At 43.1% G+C, this 15,216-nt stretch overlaps 2 pseudogenes; one reads left to right on the forward strand and one right to left on the reverse strand.

Moving 5' to 3' along the window:
• The first annotated feature begins 579 nt into the window (after nt 1-579).
• On the forward strand, nt 580-1,633 carry LOC119344258 (annotated as a pseudogene).
• A 4,649-nt stretch (nt 1,634-6,282) lies between these two features.
• Nucleotides 6,283-15,216, reverse strand: part of LOC119344256 — a 12,201-nt pseudogene continuing 3,267 nt past the window's right edge.

Here is a 15,216-nt window from a genome sequence, read left to right on the forward strand (position 1 = left end):
GGCTGAGGAACCAACCTTCCGGAACTTAGACAACTCTTGTTGAATAGTATGTCACATCATCATGCTATTTTTTGGCAGGCAGGAAATTCATGTCGATACTAGCAAGCGGTTACCTGATTCTTTTGTACACACTGGGGGTCGCGTTCACGGTCCTCTTCAGAAAATTTATTTGCAAGAACACGGTTGTTCTTTCTTTGATTAAGAAATTTCTCAAGCATGGATCACTATCAGACGTACACTCCAGAAATAATCAAGCAGGGGTCACTATTAGACGTGCACCAAGGGTACTTCCTTGTTGGGTCCTATCACTTTTATACAATCTGGCCGGTCAATCAGATGTGCGCATCATTTTTATACCATGTAGCCGGCCACCATAATCCACGGCAACGCACAAGCCCTTTTCCATAACCACCTTCGCTCAAGTACCGTATCTCTCAGTCTCCTATTTCTAACACATACATGACACTATATATGCCACCAAGTACCATCCAACAAACCAGACCAAAGTACAGAGACTTGCCATCCTAGGTTTCATCTACCTCTTCAGTACTGTCATTGCAGTTCGGTGCCTAACCGAAGATGGCCATCCACAAGGCTTTGCTTCTTGCAATCCTTGGTTGCATCTGCCTCGGTGGTACTGTCATTTCAGCTCGTGAGCTGAATGATGACTTGTCGATGGTGGCGAAGCATGAGAATTGGATGGTTCAGTATGGCCGTGTGTTACAAGGCGCGCCGGTTCGAGGTTTTCAAAGCCAACGTCGAATTCATTGAAACACTCAATGCCCAGAATCACAAGTTCTGGCTCGGCGTCAACCAGTTCGCTGATATCACCAATGATGAGTTCAGGACAACCAACACAAACAAGGGGTTGAAATCAAACTCCATGCGAGTTCTTTCTACAGGATTCAAGTATGAGAATTTGAGTTTTGATGCTCTTCCAACAACGATGGACTGGAGGGCTAAGGGGGCTGTCACCCCTATCAAGGATCAAGGCCAGTGTGGTAAGTACACAAAAAATGTGTTGCACAGCATATATGTTTTAATATTTTATTGGATAACACTATAACAACACAATTATTTCTAGGCTGCTGTTGGGCATTTTCTGCCGTTGCCGCGACAGAGGGCATTGTAAAAGTGAAAACCGGCAAGTTAATCTCACTGTCAGAGCAAGAGTTGGTTGACTGTGATGTTCATGGTGAAGTTCAAGGCTGCGAGGGAGGACTCATGCATGGATGATGCAGCCGACGGCAAGTGCAAGGCTGGATCCAACAGTGCTGCAACCATCACCGGCTTTGAGGATGTTCCTATCAATAACGAGGGTTCCCTTATGAAGGCGGTGGCAAACCAACCAGTGTCTATAGCTGTGTACAGAGGCGACATGACATTCCAATTCTACTCTAGCGGGGTGATGACCGGCTCCTGCGGTACTGACTTGGACCATGGAATTGCAGCCACTGGATATGGAAAGACTAGTGATGGCACAAGTTATTGGTTGATGAAGAATTCATGGGGCACAACTTGGGGCGAGAATGGGTACTTGAGAATGGAGAAGGACATTGCAGACAAGAAGGGCATGTGTGGTCTTGCCATGGAGCCTTCATACCCCACCAAATAGGAAGATCACCAAATGCCACCTAATCATACATATGCACAATTCTCTAATAATTAATGTCCCCATGTCCTGTGTATAGTTCATATGTGTCTGTAAGTTGTGTATGATGATGTATCTTATGTCCATACATTGTTATACTTTGTAAATTAATACCGTGTGTGGTATATTATACAATATGTGAAACTTTGATTAAGAATTATGTTGATATATATTCATGAAGCTTTCAAATGTCCAAAACATTTGACTATGTTAAGAGTAAACTCTAAAGGGAATTTTCGTATATATGATTTTTATATCGGGTCTTTGGGTATTTATAGGAATGTAATGTCTTAACTGAAAATTGGAGGCATCCTACAGGTGATTTGTATTAATAGAGAATACTACATGCACTGTTTTAAAAGATTCAATCCATTGCAACAAGATTATGAGGAAATTCCAACTTCCCAAAATGGCCTAACGCATGACACCTTATGATAAGGTGATAGGCTATGACAAAGGAGACGCGATTATGTTATCATAAATATGCATACTATGATGTTTATTGAGATCATAGGTTAATCTTTTATGTGTCTTTCCATGTATCTGATCAACTGAGACATTTATGGGTTCTTGTTTTATATACATTTAGGCATTCAGTTTCAACTTTCCGCACGGAATCAAGCTTACAGAATTCCAAGTTCCGCAACAATCAAAATATGTATCCAAAGCAATTTTAGGATGAATAGAAAATCATCTTCTTGCATTAATTAATTATAGGAAAGTATTTTATCATGTGGAACAGTAAGAATATCCGTGGACATAATAAAGCGAAAATTGCTATGAAGTTTTATAGTCTCCATATGATTTGTTTGAATTGATTCTATAACATGTAAATAGTTTTTTCGCATGTTGTTAGTACACTAAAAATTGCACATCCTTCTACATGGTGATAAGATAGCACTTTACTTACAAAAGTAAAATGAAATTTTCTCTAAAAGAATTGTACCACTGGAATCACTGCCTACTTGCTTATCATGAAGTAAGGTATGCATTGGTATGACTTCTAGTTGACATATATTCCGCAATGAAGTTGGCAATATGTTTATCTGAGCTTCCTCCTTCTTATGTTGCATCCTTGGCCTTTTGCATCCACTTTGCCGATTTTGTTTTGTACTCATCCTTCTATCCTTGTCCCCTTCTGTACTCACACGCCCATGCCCCACGCGCTCTCCGCATACTTTGCTATGGTGGGTTGGTCTGCCCAAAGTGGGATTCCCACAAGAGGAACACTACTAACAACTGCCTCCAACGTCGAGTTCCACCCACAGTGGGCAACAAAGCGACCTACATGTATATTCGTGAATTTAAATCTAAACAGTTGTCCTTATTTTAGTACTTTGTAAAACCTTTTTATATTCTTGTACATAAAAATAAAACAAATGTATTTTGTGTTACCATATCAATAGCCTTGTGTGACAAAACCTCAAGTTGGGGGTAGCACTCAACAATTGATCCATTATTCACACATCTCACCTTGAGTTCTACAGATAACTTGTGTGACTTGTTGGATCTGACAACCCCAAAAAAGGGTTGGGCAAAATTGCATAGTCCATTGTGATTCTCATCCAACTGGGTTGCGTCATAGTTAGAGACGGTCCCATAGGATACAAGCACAATACAGGAAATGCGGTGCTTCTCTACCCAATCCATATACGTTCCATCACCACTGAACAAGTTGAAACCATAAGACTTGTTGGATGATAGGTTGGGCCTATCATCTTAGCTCTCCATGTTAACTCCATGTACTCTGCCTCCTGCTCGGTTGGCAAATTTTGAAAGATCAAATTTCATCTAAAACCGACGAGAAAGAATCAAGTATAGATATGTCATACTCAGAGGAGCGTATTTGTTCGTTCCTACCCATATGAATCGATTCACATGATCAATCTGATGTGACATAATTAATAGTGGAGGGTAGAACACATGTATGTAATGGTTGTGCAGGTACTTGTAGCACATGAGGCCCTTATGCCGCCTCAGACAGTTTAAACTGAATTGCAGTTTGCACCCTCCTTACGATTAGAAATGTGGAACAAAAGATGATAGAGTAGTTGACAATGTCCTCCTTACGCCCTGTCATGTGTCAAACCATGTGTCTACAACGCTAGTGTGGCGCATTACTCCTCTTAAATAAAGAAATAAAATATACAATGTTAATTGACAAAAAGCAATATGTGGTTTCTTGTTATGATATGTATCTCTGATGAATGCAGTAAAAATTCACATTTGTAGTTCATTTGTCACGTTTTCCAGTCCGGTGATTCCTGGTTTGCTGAAAGATTCCAGTGACCTCGAGTTGCACAACGCTACATATGAAGTTTGACTAAAAAGGAAAAAATACCCAGTGGAACTTTGGTCTAGGCGCATCCAGATTGAAAAAATACATTTTAAAAATAGCAAAAGAGAATACCGAATAATTCTGTGTGACGAACATGCTCTAGTGTTTTACTCATGTGTAAAGTTTCGAGAAGAAATGACGTGGTCTTCTTGTATGAAAAAAAACAAAATCAAATTTACATAAAAGGTGTGACGAACATGCTCTAGTGTTATACTCATGTGTAAAGTTTTGAGAAGAAACGACATGGTCTTCTTGTGTGAAAAAAAAACAAAATTAAATTTCCATAAAAGGTACTATTCAAGAGTACATGGAGTTCGACAACAGAAGCAATTGTCACCGGTGTACCTATTGTCGCAATATCATAATGGGCAGACAAATGTAACCGCCCGCCACAAAGTATGTGGAGAGCAGATGGGTAGTCAGCTTGCGTCCATGTCGAAATGAGAAGGACTTGGTGAGAAGGGATGGGATGAATACGTGCATCAAGGAGGTGATAGGTGGGGAGGAGTACAAGAAGGATGTTTCTAAGTGGATGCAGGAAGGAGAGCGCTCTGATAAGAATATTGCAGATTTTGCAGTGAAGAATTTATCGAACTAAGACAATTTTTAGTCTAGAAAGATCTTCCCAAGTTCCTTAGCCTACACTGAATGTTCGAGTCCTTTGTTCTTAAATCGATCTGTATAATGAAATCAAGTGGTAGCTGAAAACTAGTACTTGTGAAATAGAGTTACTTTTGTTGTAAAATCAAGCAGTTGCTAGAAACTACTTGTTGGAGATAGGAAGGAGCAAAATGAGATCATCTGATTCAGTATAGCAATGCTGTGGGATCCAGACTTTTGAAGCCTGAATTTGGGATTTTCTCACGTGTACCTAGCAGAGCATATATGAACATAAAAAATAAGCTCATTTTGGTTTAGAGAATCATGCAGGTCATTCATATGTTGCTAGCAGACGTCAAAGGATTCATATGCAAAGTAATGGATCCTCAATACCAAAAATATTTTACATTGCACATCGGTACGCTTCTTCTTTGCTTATGTCAAGAATCAGTGCAATGTAAAATTATAAATCAAGGAAATTTTCTAACAAAATGATAAAAAGGTATAAGAGTACCACAGGTAACAATATTTTTTTAATAACTGATGTAGTCTAATAATATTGATAAGCTCAATCAAACATGCAGGGAAGGCCAAAAATGAAATGGTACCGGTGTTTCAAGCTATATTGGCCAAAGATATTTAACCATGAAGTTCAAAGACATGTATAATCAAAACAATGCATGCCTAAAGACCATTGTTCTGATGATAATTGATCTGCATGATGATTAGGAGGACATGATCCACAAAATACATATAAAACATGCTGCCGCAATCAAAAAGTTTTAAGGAGCATATACTATGGGAAACTGATGACACAGGTAAAGCGGCAAGCAAGCTAACGTTAGTCCATAGTATTTCTGACTCTCACCAAACATCGGACCACGAATTTAACATAAAATCTGCAACGTAATACCACCAAAGTCAGGTGCCAAAAGAAGCAGATACCAAAAAAACTCCATTGCCCCACACAGGCCCGAGCCCATGGGGGTGCAACCTGTGCGCCGGCACAGGGCCCCCAGTTTTTAGGGGCCTCAGATTTTGTACGCACGGCTAGGCAAAGTCCAATTGGCTGGGTCTTTTATCCTTTGTACACGAGCCTCCTTCCGTCTTTCCTCTGGGTGAAACAGGCCCCGATTGGGACGGGCGGCTCATCCAGCGATCGATCTGCCTTCTCTCCAGAAAAGCGATCGATCTGCCCAAGAAAAATAAAATCCAGCGATCCATTGAGACGAACAAAGCCAATCTATTAATTTTCTCCTCCGGCGGCCGAGTTAAGCTAAATTGCAGGTTATATCCATTCTTCGGTCTCCTCCTTACATCAGGAGAGCAGGACCACGAACGGCAGCGAGGCAGGGAGGACATGAAGGAATGGAAGGTTCAAGCCATCTTCCGATCTCCAATTTCTTAAGCATCGTCGCTTTGATAACAGGCGATCACGTGAGGCCTTGATTGTGAGTTGCAATTTACGTCCGCTATTTAGTTCTGCAAAATTCTTCTAGCTATTTATTTTTTTCATCTATTAGGCGTCTCGTATTGCAAGATCCAAGTCATGTCTTTGATTAGAAAACATGAATCTGGTTACCAAAAGCGTAGAAAGAAACAAAAAAAATCAAAGATTTAGTGAGGTAAGGCCCATTTTCGAGTTTGGCACAGGGCCTCGGATTTTGCCGGCTCGGCCCTGGCCCCACAGATATTAAGCTATGTTGCGAACCTCCACCATTGTGAAAGGGTCCTCAAAGGAGTAATCAGTTCCTTTCTTGAAGCTCCAGGGCTTGCCTCCTTCAGGACATGTGTTCCCGAGAAGCAACATTTGGCAGGATCTACTGGCCATCTTGTTAGAAGCTTTCTCCAATTTAGAAGTCGCCTCATCCATCGAGAATGACGTGAAGCTCGGGTTAGCCATGGAGATGGACACAGTCCTCAGTGCCCTCGCACTCTAGAAGGACTTGAGAAAGGCAACCTCCCCGAGCTCCCCTCAGAATTCTCTGTAAGAGAACACCTTGATGCACGACTTGATGCATTCAGTGGGCTTGGCCAGCTTCCAAAAGTTGAGGTTCAGCCTGGCACTGTCAGCTTCATAATCACATTTTTCGGACTGCAGGAAAAAAGCACTTCAATCACTCACAGTTCAGCTTCAATGAATCATGCTGAGTATATAATACCAATACATGCGATGCAAATTAATACTCCCTCCGTTGCATAATTCTTGTCATGATTGGGGGTTTAGTTCAAATTTGAACTAAAACCACGACAAAAATTATGAAACAGAGGGAGTACCACGTAGTGCTTCATGTTAATTGAAAAGCGGCAGATATTGTGCAGTGAAACAAACATCATAACATGCATACATAAATGTTGGTTCTAATATATGGGAGAGATATGACATGCCAATGCTTTCCATGCATGAAGCTAGACGGAGTACCAACAACAACTAAGGCGGGCCTCATGATTACAGTTCATGCATAACAATTACGAAGTGAGGCAACACATTCGAGCCGCAGTGTAGCTCCCCTAACACGTGCAAAATTTACCAAATACATTCTTCAAGAAGAATTTTCATGACACCTTCTTTGTAATTAGTTAATCAGACATAACTGGCTGATAAAATGCGGCATAGAAACAAAGCAACAATATGATATTATGGAATGCAACACAGACCTCCAACAAACTGGTGGCAGCAATGTGCAACCCAGTTTCATACCAAATGTCACAACTTACTGAAATTAACATGCAATCCGAGCATTATCATTTGGTACTCTATTCTCCATGGCTAAGAATAAATAGAAGCCTGACCAGAACTTTGTAGTAATTAGTGAGTCGGACATGACTAATTGCAGATGTAGTCTAGTAGCAATGCATTAAGCTGGCATTACGGTAATACCACGCAATTCACCAGCAAACTATAGGCAGGAATAGGAATGTGCAAGGTAATTATATATAAGTTTCATGAGTCTGAAACAAGCACTACATGCCACTTGCAACATTCGTAGCAGAAATACAGGTCCTGAAGGGGGAGAATGCCTTCCTAAAGTTGGTGTAGTTGAGTAGAGAAAACCTGATTGCTGATAATAAATGGAACGCTTGGCATTTAAATTACAACTGATTAAAGATGTAACATATCATTTATGTTTGATTAAATAAACATAGGAATCACATTTCACAAGAAAAGAAACCAGAAGCACTCTGATGATCATTGACTGGATAGAGCAATGCAAATCAATGATCATTACTTTCACACATGAAATTAATTAGCAGAAAGTAACAACTCCAGTAGCCAACTACCAAGTAAGAAGTAACACGCATGAAAGATCAGAAATTGATACGATGTATGCACTATGCAGTCTCTCATGTTTGTTATTCGCATATAACAAGTTGCAGAGTATCTCCAAAGATCTCATTCAACTATGCATGTGCTTGCTACCATTGTCGATCGCAACTAAAACATGGTCCGGTCAATCAATGCTGTTGCTGAAGAAATCAAACACATATTCTCCATTGATGAAAATTCTGTAAGATGGGGGCCCTGACAGGTGCATAGTTTACCAAATATAGCCATGATGGAGGTCCTAACCATGTGCATATTTTGTGAAATGTGTTCTTTAACACAAAATTCCAGATGTGAACCATGAAAAATATCTTGCTATTAAATATTAATTAACCATAAAGAAGCACCTGATATGACACCGTTTAGAGTAATATGATAAACTACACATGCCTCCAAAAAATTGTAGGTAGCAATGTGTTGGTTTGTCATGTGTAAATTCCGTAAGTCCGAAAGGAGCACTGCATGCCACTTACAACATCAACAACATGAATATTGCCAAGTAGTATGATATATGACCACGGTGAGAGATGCTATAACAATAGATTAAGAAGGAAAGCATTGACATCAGGAGAATTGCATAGTACATTATCTACAATTAATTAATCAAAAGCTTAAACCACACCATCTGCAGTGAACAAAATCTGCTGCTACAAATGGAATTCGCTATGAATGTAAGCAAAACATGAAATGGAAAGAAAAATATAGTAATGTGCAGTGCCTTCAAATTGGGAAAGCAGCCGAGGAAGGAGAGAACCATCTTTCCATCGGTGTGGTTTCCGAAACGCACATTCAGACTCAGGATCTTGACGCTGGTTGCCATGGTGCTTGGGCTCGCCTTCATCCCGCCCTGCAGGAAAGAACCCAAATTAACAAAAAACAAAAAAAATCTAATATTTAGTCATGGACCTCCATGAGCTGGACATTTTGCTAACTGAACAAAAAATGTTAGAATGCCAACAGGGGATGTATGTACCATGAAGATGCCGTCTCGGATCTCTAGGATGGTGCTCCCCGGTTCCAAGATTCCTATTGCGTGCAGCTTGGGAGCATCACCAATCCTCACCATGGTGGAAAAGCCACCGGCATTGCTCCGAAAATCCTCCAGGATGAGCCACTCGAGGCGAGGAGCCTTTACCATCGCGATGTCCTCCAGGACGGAGCCGCAAATTTGGACGCACCGGAGGCTGTGGCCGACGAGGCGAAGGTGCAACCCCTTGTTGCATCCATGGATGTTGAGGGTCGCCGGGACGGGGCTCTTGGTGACGACCAAGTCGATGTCCCCGTCTTCCATGATGACGCTGCAGATGCCGAGCTCCCGGAGATGGGGGAAGGAGGTGTGGCGCAGCAACCTGGCCACGTCCGGGAACTTCCAGAGGCTGATGTAGAGGCAGGTGAGGGTGGTGACGGTGAAGAGCGCCACCGGGAGGGGCACGTCTGATAAGTCTCCGTCGTATCTATAATTTTTGATTGTTGCATGCCAATATTATATCACTTTCACATACTTTTGGCAACTTTTTATATGATTTATTGGACTAACCTATTGATCTAGTGTCCAGTGCCAGTCCTGTTTTCTGTATGTTTTTTGTATTGCAGAGTATCCATATCAAACGAAGTCCAAATGCAATAGAATTTCACAGAGAATTATTTTGAAATATATGTGATTTTTGGGAGTTGGAATCACCGTATGGAGGCCCGTGGTGGGCACAACCCACCAGGGCGCGCCAGAGGAGCCAGGCGTGCCGTGGTGGGTTGTTCTCACCTCGTACGTCAGTTGGACCTCTACTTCGGGCGCAAGGAAGCTTATATCCGGAAAAAATCATGTTAAAACCTTAGCGCAATCGGAGTTAAGAATCTCCGGGAATATAAGAAACGGTTTTCGGCTAGATCTGGGGAACGCGAAACATAAGAGAACGGAGAGGGAGATCCAATCTTGGAGGGGATCCCGCCCCTCCGCCATGCTACCTCTTGAGCATGCGTTGGTTTTCCCCGAAGAGGAAGGGATGATGCGGCAAAGTAGCGTAAGTATTTCCCTCAGTTTTTGAGAACCAAGGTATCAATCCAGTAGGAGGCTACGCGTTAGTCCCTCATACCTGCACAAAACAGATAAATCCTCGCAACCAACGCAAATAGGGGTTGTCAATCCCTACTTGGCCACTTACGAGAGTGAGATCTGATAGATATGATAAGATAATATTTTTGGTATTTTTATGGTAAAGATGCAAAGTAAAATAAAAGCAAAGTAAAAGCAAAAGGAAATAACTAAGTATTGATAGATTAATATGATGAAGATAGACCCGGGGGGCCATAGGTTTCACTTGTGGCTTCTCTCGAGAGCATACGTATTCTATGGTGGGTAAATAAATTACTGTTGAGGAATTGACAGAATTGAGCATAGTTGTGAGAATATCTAGGTATGATCATGTATATAGGCATCATGTCCGAGACAAGTAGACCGACTCCTGCCTGCATCTACTACTATTACTCCACTCATCGACCGCTATCCAGCATGCATCTAGAGTATTAAGTTAATGAAAACAAAGTAATGCCTTAAGCAAGATGACATGATGTAGAGGGATAAACTCATGCAATATGATGAAAATCCCATCTTGTTATCCTCAAAGGCAAAAATACAATACGTGCCTTGCTGCCCCTACTGTCACTGGGAAAGGACACCCCAAGATTGAACCCAAAGCTAAGCACTTCTGCCATTGCAAGAAAGATCAATCTAGTAGGCCAAACCAAACTGATAATTTGAAGAGACTTACAAAGATAACCAATCATAGATAAAAGAATTCAGAGAAGATTCAAATATTGTTCATAGAGAGACTTGATCATAAACCCACAATTCATCGGTCTCAACAAACACACCGCAAAAAGAAGATTACATCGAATAGATCTCCACAAGAGAGGAGGAGAACTTTGTATTGAGATCCAAAAAGAGAGAAGAAGCCATCAAGCTACTAACTACGGACCCATAGGTCTGAAGTAAACTACTCACACTTCACCGGAGGGGCTATGGTGTTGATGTACAAGCCATCCGTGATCGATTCCCCCTCCAGCGGAGCTCCGGAACAGGCCCCAAGATGGGATCTCCTGGATACAAAAAGTTGCGGCGGTGGAATTAGGGTTTTGGCTCCGTATCTGATCGTTTGGGGGTACGTAGGTATATATAGGAGGAAGGAGTACATCGGTGGAGGAACAGGGGGCCCACGAGGATGGAGGGTGCGCCTGGTGGGGGTGGGCGCGCCCCCCTACCTCGTGGCTTCCTCTTTTGTGTCTTGACGTACGGTCCAAGTCTCCTGGGTTTTGTTCGTTGAGAAAATCACGTTCCCGAAGGTTTCATTCCGTTTGGACTCCATTTGATATTCCTTTTCTTCGAAACCCTAAATCAGGCAAAAAATAGCAATTCTAGGCTGGGCCTCCGATTAATAGGTTAGTCCCAAAAATAATATAAAAGTGGATAATAAAGCCCAATAATGTCCAAAACAATAATAATATGGCATGAAGCAATCAAAAATTATAGATACGTTGGAGACGTATCAAGCATCCCCAAGCTTAATTCCTGCTCGTCCTCGAGTAGGTAAATGATAAAAATAGAATTTTTGATGCGGAGTGCTACTTGGCATAATTTCAATGTAATTCTTATTAATTGTGATATGAATATTTGTTGGGGAACGTAGTAATAATTCAAAATTTCCCTACATGTCACCAAGATCAATCTAGGAGATGCTAGCAACAAGAGAGAGAGGGAGTGCATCTTCATACACTTGAAGATCGCTAAGCAGAAGCGTTACAAAGAACGCGGTTGATGGAGTTGTACTCGTGGCGATTCAAATCGTGGAAGATCCGATCTAGCGCCAAACGGACGACGCCTCTGCGTTCAACACACATACAGCCCGGGGACGTCTCCTCCTTCTTGATCCAGCAAGGGGAGAGGAGAAGTTGAGGGAGAACTCCAGCAACACGACGCCATGGTGGCGATGGAGCTCGTGGTTCTCCGGCAGGGCTTCGCCAAGCACTGCGGAAGAGGAGGAGGAGTTGGAGGAGGAGAGGGTTGCGCCAGGGAAGGGGGTGCGGCTGCGCCCTCTCTCCCTCACTATATATAGGGGGAAGGGTGGAGGAGGTGCCCTAGGGTTCCCTAGGGGAGGGGTGGAGGCCACAGGGGAAACCCTAGATGGGTTTGGGCGCCCCCACCCCTAGGAAACTTGCCCCCCAAGCCGAGAGGGGTGGCTGCCCTAGGGGAGGCGCCCCCACCTCTCCACGTTACGTGAGATGGGGTGGGAGGGGCGCACAACCCCTTAGTGGGCTGATGTGCCCCCTACCCTTGGCCCATAAGGCCCCCCAACGCTTGTCGGGGCCTCCAAAACACCTTTCGGTCACGCTGGTCGTCACCCGGTACTCTCAGAACAATTCCGGACTCCAATAACCTTCGTCCAATATATCGATCTTCACCTCCGGACCATTCCGGAGTTCCTCGTCACGTCCTGGATCTCATCCAGGACTCCAACAACCTGCGGTAACCACATACTATTTCCCATAACAAATCTAGTGTCACCGAACCTTAAGTGTGTAGACCCTACGGGTTCGGGAACCATGCAGACATGACCGACACATCTCTCCGACCAATAACCAATAGCGGGATCTGGATACCCATATTGGCTCCCACATGTTCCACGGTGATCTCATCGGATGAACCACGATGTCAAGGATTCAATCAATCCCGTATACAATTCCCTTTGTCTATCGGTATGTTACTTGCCCAAGATTAGATTGTCGGTATACCCATACCTCGTTCAATCTCATTATCGGCAAGTCTCTTTACTCGTTCCGTAATGCATGATCCCATGGCTAACTTTCCCGGTTATGCCCTATTCTGCGGATGGTGTACAAGTGGAAAGATGCCTTGCCCAGTGTGCATGCAGGCCTTAATTTTCATTTGGCTGAAGAAGGGTGGCAAGTATGTTGCATTTGACCTGCATCGACAGTTCCTCCCTCCAGACCATCCTGATAGGGAAGACAAGAAGAACTTCACAAAAGGCAAAGTTGTCCATGAAGTAAACGAGATTCCAACGTTTTCTGGTGCGGATGTGCTTGCTCAGCTGAAAGCTCTTAAGCCTGCCGGTGAAGGGAAAGGCAAAGGTAAAGGCAAAGGGAAAGGCAAAGGTAAAGGCAAAGGCAAAGGCAAAGGAAAAGCCACAGGCGAAGACGAGGGCGAGGGCAAAGGAGAAGGTAAAGGGAAAAAAATTGAAGGATATGGTGAGACGCACAACTGGACTCACATTACCCCCTTCACGCAGCTTCCCTATTTTAAGGACCTCAAACTTCCATACAACATAGACGTGATGCACACCGAAAAGAATGTCGCAGAGTCCCTTTTTCACACGATCCTCAACATTCCTGATAAGACAAAGGATAATGTTAATGCTAGAGTTGATCAATAGAATATTTATGATAGACCACGTCTACACATGCAGCCTCCCACTGGCAGTCGAAAATCTTGGTTCAATCCAGATGCTGACTTCGTACTTAAAAAGGATCATAAGATGGAGGCATTCAAGTGGCTGAAACACATCGTGAAGTTCACTGATGGTTATGCGTCGAATATAAGTAAGGGGGTCAATCTTTCAACGGGCAGAGTGACCAGGCTCAAGAGTCATGACTATCGTGTATGGGTTGAGCGGATTATGCCGGTGATGGTTCGGGGCTATGTTCCTGAGCGTGTCTGGCGTGTGCTTGCGGAGTTAAGCCATTTCTTCCGCACGCTTTGTGCTAAAGAAGTATGTCCTGAGAAGATAAAAGAAATGCATAAGAAGGCGCCGGAGTTGATATGCAAGCTAGAGAAGATCTTCCCGCCAGGCTTCTTTACTCCGATGACACATCTCATTTTGCACCTCCCGGACGAGGTATTGTTGGGGGGGGGGCCTGTGCAGAATCGTTGGCAGTACAGCCCTGAGAGACAGAACAAGCATCTGAGACAGAAATGTGGAAACAAAGCTAAGATTGAAGCTTCCATAGCTGAGGCAGTTATCCTAGAGGAGGTGGCAGACCTCAGGACAGCCTACTATCCGGACCATGTTCCCACGTTGCATAATAAGGTGTCTCGATACAATACAGAAGAACCCAAGTATAAACCAAAGTTGCCTCTATTCATCGGGCAAGGTGGTAGGGCTGGATGCTCGAAACCTTATCTCATGCCACGAGATGAGTGGGAGGATTTCATGTTCTATATCTTGCACAACATCAAGGAAGTTGAGGATGAGTGGATGAGGTAATACCTTTGCACCATTCTTTTAGTCAATTTGTCATGTTCACTTTGCCTAGTTCTTATACCGCTGTTCTTATTGTAGTCGATTCGTTGAAGAATGGACGGGAATGCTGCCTCCTACTGAAGCGGAGGCACTTGCTCTTCTCCGAAAGGGTGCTGATGGAAGGAAAATTTTCGTTGCGTGGTTCATGGAGAAAGTAATTTTTCACACTTCCCTATTACCTATTTCAATTAAACTCATGCACCCTATAATTTCAATTAAACTCATGCACCCTATAATTTCAATTAAACTTGTAGGGAAATGATCCGACCAAATCAATGGATGAAAAATTGAGATGGGTTTCCATGGGTTTTGACCCTGTTGTCATGACATGCCAAAAGTATGATGTGAATGGGTATCGCTTCCATACAGAGGAGCACCAGAACAGTCGGCCTGATCCCAAAACCATAAATACTGGAGTCTTCACTGAAGGAGATAATAAAGTAGATTACTACGGAAGGGTAGGAAAAATATACGAGCTTACATTCAAACGTGGCCGCGAACACCTAAGTATCACTATGTTCAAATGCCGATGGTTCGACCCCAAAAAGGGTCTGAGACATACGCCTTCTGTTGGTTTAGTTGAAGTTAAACCATCAACCGTCTATGCCGGAGCTGATCTCTTTATCGCCGCTACCCAGGCCACACAAGTATATTATCTGCCTTACCCATGCCAGAAAGAGTACCTAAAGGGTTGGGAAGTTGTGTTCAAGGTGTCGCCGCATGGTAAGCTACCGGACCCGAACGATGATGATTACTACAACATAAACCCCATGACATACGAGGGAGTGTTCTATCAAGAGGAACATGATGACGTGGTCCGAAACAACGAGGATGATAACTTGGGTTATGTTGACCTGGACCCAAACGACGACGATGCACAGATTGATGGTGAGGCAGTTGTGAATCAAAGAGACATAATTATGCTTGAAAAGTTAAATGAAGACGCTGACGATGAGGAAGAGCCTCCACCTCCGTCAGACAACGAAGATGATAT

Source organism: Triticum dicoccoides, unplaced genomic scaffold, assembly GCF_002162155.2.
Source record: "Triticum dicoccoides isolate Atlit2015 ecotype Zavitan unplaced genomic scaffold, WEW_v2.0 scaffold16131, whole genome shotgun sequence".
In the NCBI taxonomy this organism is placed as follows: Eukaryota; Viridiplantae; Streptophyta; class Magnoliopsida; order Poales; family Poaceae; genus Triticum; species Triticum dicoccoides.